Raw genomic sequence first — 6,757 nt, 5'->3', positions numbered from 1 at the left:
TAGCCTGAATTGTTTTGGTCAGTAAAGGGTTAAAGTGCTCATTTGCACTGAAGTAGGTGGCTACACTATTAGAGGCAATGACAGTATTGTTATTAGCACAAATGAAAACAGGATCTAGCTCTTCATCACCCATCTACCCTCCCGATAATCCCACCAATCTTGAGGGAATATAGGTTTCCTTTGACTATTACATGTTTTTCTACATTGTCCTTGGAACCCATCTGCGTCCTCTACCTGAATTAAAATGAACCCTCCTTTCTTTATCCTCCCTCTGACTTCATTCCCACTGACCCTCTATTCAGCTGATCTCATTTAAGACTGAGTGTATTTTATTTCTTTTATGACTTTGTCTTCTGCAAGAAACTCCCAGTCTTTCCAACATCGAGCCACGTGTGCCATTCTGTCTGCATCAAAAATCAGATCATTCCTTCAAAATAAGAACTGGCACCGGGTCAAAGTCCTGAAGATGAAAGGAAGGGTTAAGTTTACTTTCAATATTGGAGGAGGGTTCGGAAATAAATGTCGAGGTTAAAAAGTCCAGATGGTAATTCAACTGTATCCCTGCTATAAACATGATTTGATTTATGGGAACCACTAATGGTATCTCAGTTTAGATCTGGATGGCTTTGCTTTCTCTCATCTGTAGCTTTAAATTCATCAGATTTTTTTTTTCACTCCCACCGTGAATCTTTCACTACAAAGAGATACTCCTATCAAGAATTTGGGAGTTCTTTAAAACCCAGCAATTGATAAATGTTAACAATCCTAATCCATGCAAATTACTGTCTGATGCCTTTATTTATAATACCAAGCGGATATGCTTATTCAAAGCAGTCAAAAAAGCTTTGACAAGTTCAGTCTTACAGAACTGTATCTCCTATTGCTGTTTTCCCTCTCCTGTCCTTTGGGGATCAAACTGAATCAGTTTTCAGTTTTTTTCTGACGTTGCGATTATTAGGTTTCTCAGTTTTGTCAGAAAAATCCATCAGAAATGTTTATCTCATGGGGCAAATAGCAATGGAACAGCATGTTTATCACTTCGAGGGCCATAATCTACAGGCAGCAATGGCCCCAATCCGGTTTGTTTTAAAACACAGAGGCTGAAAAAGAAAAATGCCCATGTCTGAACTGTGTGATGGAGATGTGCAGAACTGCATTAGCCCTGACATCAATTTCTTTATGTCTCTATATTTCGGTTGTCAGTCATTACATATATATTGCCTGAAGTCCTTACAGTTTGCTCCTTCCATCCTCCAGAAAACAAAACAGTTGCCCTCAAACGTTTATACCTGAAGAATGGTAGTTTTTCGTGGAGGGCTTTGCAGAACTCTGTGCTCCTGAAGTAGTAACACTAAATTGCAGTCTACCTTGGGATGTAAAAGTCAGTTTTAGGAAATGGTGAGAGGAGTACTCTTGAAATGGTCGTCATAGATGGTCTCTGTATGACCACGTTTATGTATGTCTGGCTAACAAGTCTTTGTTTGAGAGACCTGTGCTATAGATAAATGCCCATTTTTAAGGCTATCCAAACAAACAGAATAATAAGTAGATCAGTGTTTACAAGATACATTTTTTCCTTCGTGCATGCCATGGAGAAATTACGCAGAGTGCAGCACAGTGAAAAATGAAGAGTGTCTTAGGAATACCCCAGCCTCATTTGCTGGGTCAATGCATAATGAAAGAGTAACCAGGTATCCAGGATCTGAGCTTTACAAGGATTTATAGATGCATTGATTGGCTTTGAATCGCTTGTGTCTCCAAAGACCTGCCACATGCTTCCATCAAACCATTTCTAAACTCCTCAGGCTGAAAGAATATGGGAGTAAAAGAAAGCAAATGAACCACAGGTGACAGACAGCAACTAATGTCCTTATAGTGTCATACAGAGATACCATAGCAATAAGGTCATTGCAAGGAATGGAATGGAATGGAATGGAATGGAATGGATCAGGAACAGACATTTCATCCAAGTCATTCTTACAGAAATCTCTCCTTAAGAGATCAGAGAGAAACCAATACATAAACTGGAATCTTCAGACAATCCAGGCATGCTGCTTTTCAGGACGTATAGTCAAATTTGTATGGTGGGTCTGTGTAAAAACCTGCTCATCTCCAGCTGTAGCACTGATTTTCTGTGTGGTATTGAGTAAATCATCCAGTTTCATTATAGAGTTGGTCTGCACACAACCTCCCGCCAAAATAATAAAAGGTGAGAAGTCAAAATCAATTTCATTAAGCTGGTACAAGTCAATATTTGGATGCTCTATACTGGGAATGGAAGTGGCTCAAAGCCAGCACCTGAAGTGTAGTTTTAAATGGACAAAATAAAAGTCATCAAAATAAGAAAATTGATTTTGGGAAGTTAAATCAATGTGTGCGCCTAGTATAATTTACACACCTGGCTAAAATGCAGTAAGATATATGCTTACAATCACTAAGTATTGCTATTATTACATGAACGTTGCAAAAAACACTGACTTTTGACTGAAGGTAAGTGCTGAGGTGTCTGGTCTGAGATTAGCTAACAGGAGGGCCTTGTATGGACTCAAACATGTTCTAGTTTCATTTATTTCGTGCACAGCTCCATGTAGCTCTGTTCAGTTTTCTTGTTTTAGTGTAACTGTAAACTATTCCTCTTTGCCTTATACTGAACTAGAGTATGCCTGCTTTAACATGCCTTAGGACGTTCATTGTGCTTTTGTTCTTTAGGTCTAAACCGGTATCAAATTAACTATTTCATTTAAATCTGTACAACTCTGTGTATGATCATCAGTGGAACTGGTTCAGTGTGTACTTTCTTTAAATGAGCATTTTAAATCTCTTTGGCTGCAATCTGAAGCATTTCCAGGAGCCATTAGGATGAGCTCTCTCCATATCACCTATATTTTCCATGATACGTGCAGCATATTTGCAGAAATAAATGGGAAGATGTTTTTCCCATATGTGCATGAACTCTGAACTCCAAGAGTTCAAGTGGGTTCAGTTGTTCTCCTCAAACTGTCATTCTAGTCCTAATTAGTACATGGTGCCGTGAGCAATTTAAATGGAATATATTAATAGAGGAGAATTCAGAGGAGGAAGAAAGGCGCCCTCCCCCATACCCCTGCCTGCAAAAAACTCTTAAATAAACAGGGGATTTCTTCAGGGTGCCTCACACCCTTCCCACCTCCCCCTTTCCCTTAACAATAAAGATTGAGGGTGGGAGACAGAGAAGGTCCGGATGCTGTCTGCCAGGGAGGGTTTCCCACAGGAGGAGATAGCTGTAGACTCCCACTGCCTCCAAGGAGTCATGGGGGATGGGGAGATGCTGAAACTGAGCCATGATGGTTCAGGGAAGTGCTGTTTTATTTAAACCCTCAAATGGCTTGACATGCCCCTGGTACTTTCACTGCCTAATTATAAATGAAAGGAAAACGGCAAGAGAATCCCCTCCTGTTGACCATCTCCCACTTAACAAGGCAGCACATGTCGCAATCTCTACCTTTTTAGCTCTGTCCTTGCTTTTATCCTTCTGCAATTTAATCCTAACTCAATTATATTATTACAGCGTGTCACTTTGAGTCACTTTCCCCCTTATTGGCATATGGCTCTTTTCAGTTTCACTGCTAATTCTTTTCCGGTGGACTTGTTTAAAACGTACTCATTTTCTGCTTAGACTCTGTGTTATTCACGCATCACGTTTCTGCAATGCCTGGCTAACTTCCTTGAGAGGAGAATGGGAGCCGGGGATCTTCACTCTCTGCATACATTTGCTAGAGTTTCCATACCGAATTGTCAAAACACAAACTAGATGGCAGGAAAGGTGAGCATCATGCCCTGTCTGTCAGAAATGTGGATAGGAGGCTGCCCTCCGCTGGGTCTGTTCCAAAGCCCTGGACCAGAGTGATGAGCAGAGCTAGTGAATACTGAAAATTATTTTCTATCAATCTCTCTCTCTCTTTTATTTATTTATTTATTTATTTTCCTTTTCTCTCCCCCTCTCTCTCCCTCCCTTTTAGCTTTCAAATACGTTTACTTAGATTCTTTCTGCCATTTTTGACTTTCCTCCCTGTGTCAGCTGGAGCAGAGGCTCTTCCTAGCAAGACGGTTCTGCAGTTTCTAGTTTCCTGGGGAACATTTCAGGTATCCATCCACTCAAGTTGTCTTCAGATTTGAATATGGGCTACTTGACTGATAGCTTATTTAACACACAGATCACAGAAGCCACTACTGGGGGAATTTGCATTTAAGAAATATATATATATATTATATATATATATATATATATATATATGAGATACTCCATGGCCAAGAAAAGAGGACTATTTTAAAAATATATACATTTGTCACCCTCTCAGCTAGCAAGAGAAGGAGATAGTAGTGGTGATATGCACGCAATGCTGCCAAGTCCCAAACTTTGCAAGAGCTTTTCATAAAAGCTTGTTTACACTTGGAAATGTATTTCAATAGAGATTCTAGAGCATTTGACATGCATTAGTATAAAAGACCCCCTTTTCCTTCCCCCGGTATACACACTTTTTCTGGATTGCCTTTTAGCAATTGAATTTGTAGGTGAAATAAGCCAGCTAAAGGAAAGGTTTACTGGCAAGCATCCAAATAGATGAGCCCAAAGAGGAATTTCCTGTTTTGGAAAAAAAAAAAAAAAGAAGAAAAAAGAAGTCCGGCTTCCTTTTTGCAACACAGCATTTAGATACAGGTACAGAAACCCAGGCAAACTATCCATCACAAATTCTGCAAATTCTCTTTACTGTAGAGGTAAAGACCAAATTAAAAATCAGATTGTTCAGAGATGGATGCTCTCAGATAAGAAGAGCACAGCCTTCTGCTTGAAGGAGACTCATGGTTTTCCCAACATCTTTGAGGAGTTCAATAATTTCATTTCAGGAAGAGGCCACATCCCTCATTTTTCTACTTCTCTACATGTAGCTCTGGAAATAAGTGTCTTGAATTCACACGGTTAAGAACTGTTTTCATTGCCAAAATGCATATCCATTTGTGGACTTTTGAAGTTAAATAACTTGAAGACTTCAATGTTCAGATAGAGATCAGGTATTCTATACCACAAACTGAGACTGTTGTAAATTGGTAGTGGAGTATCTAGTACACATAATAAGAAAGGTATGGAATGTTGCAAATTGGGCTGTGGTACTGATGATCATACAAACAAAGCAAACATGTCAGTGGGGGCTGTTTTATTTCTCTTTTCTGAATCAAATCAAAAGTAATTATGGAAAATCTCTGTCTATGCCTACTTTCCAATTCAAGATTTCACTATAAAGATCATATGAAAACATGCTCAGGAATTCTGATAACAGGCTCTTCAGCCTTGGGTAGCCAAACTCGAAGCATATAAGGATATGATTGTTCTTTTTATCCTTTAAGTTTCTCTTTCCTCCTGTTAATACAGTTTTAACTTGCTAGCTACATTACTTAGCTCTGTAATGATTCTGTGGTTTTAGCTAGCAGTTAAGATAACATGGTGTTATTATATCAAGAAATCATGTCCACTTTGTAGCTTTTCTGGGTGTTTCTCCTCTGTTTTCAGACTTGATCTGGGATAAGAGACAGCTAATTCTCCATCCTCTTTCAGGCCATTGGGTCAGGTTGGTCCTAACCATCATATCAATTTCCCTAAATCCCTCAGTCAACTTGTCTGTCAGAGATAAGATTTAGAGTCTATTTATTCTACCTCCTCCATCTGAGCTTCATGTAGACTAGCTGTCCCTCTGTAGTAGAAAGCTGTCCATGCACCATAAAACTTCCTTAGAAGTTAGTCTTACTGATTAATTACTTAAAACATGAGGGGAAAAAAAAATCTTGCTAGATTTGGGAAGGAAGAGAGAGGTGTAAATAGAATACAAGGCAACTCTTTTTTTTTTTTTTTAATATATATAATTTAAAATAATGAATTTATTTCTTACACCAAACTATCTGTTGTGTTATTCTCCTCATTTTTTGAAAAGTCCTCTTTGAAACAGACAGATCTCTCAGCGACTGCTGAGCAAATAAACAGGAAAAACAACAGTCCTGAAAAGCAATTTATGGAAAGAAAGCATGAAGAGGAGGTGAAGCCTAAAAAAAGTTACATCTGAAATGAGTTTTGAAGAAACATATGCTCTCATGCAGCAGATTTTTCAACCTCATAGGAAATATGGTGCTGAAATGAGAATAGGTTGATGAAAGGATGGATTTGTTTTCTGTGCGATTTCCTGTACATTTGCATGTGAGTATTTGCCCCCTTCCCTGTGAAAGTCTTTGACTTATTGCTTCTAGAGGGATGCATTCTGTGCACCTACATTCCCTTCCCCAGTCTGGAAGGTATTTGCATTTACATCGATGACTCTGTTTATCTTCCTGTGCCTCTGATGTTTGTGATAGGTACAATAATGACCGACCTTGCCCTAGCAAGCCTGTGGTATGGTTCATCAGAGGAAAATAGTGTGATAAAATCCTTGAATTAATGCTAAGGGTGGTTATTATTTTGCAAGATGGGTAGCCCACAAAATGCCACTTTGCTATTTCTAGTGACTGGCATTTGTTTAGCAACACAGAGCACAATTTAGAGGAGGCTTTCCAATTCCTACTGGATGGGATCAATTTGACAGAAGCATCAGTATCAGGAGATCCTCTGCTAGGAAAAGAACTATCGCTCTCCGCTGTCTTTGCCATTTACAGGAAGGATTGGTGCCAGCAATTTGACTTTCATCAGCAATAAAACAGAGAAGAAAAAAAATTAAAAAAGAGTTGCAAATGATTC

Source organism: Anser anser (assembly GCF_964211835.1).
Source record: "Anser anser genome assembly, chromosome: 10".
NCBI classification, from domain to species: domain Eukaryota; kingdom Metazoa; phylum Chordata; class Aves; order Anseriformes; family Anatidae; genus Anser; species Anser anser.
This window is presented reverse-complemented; position numbering follows the sequence as displayed.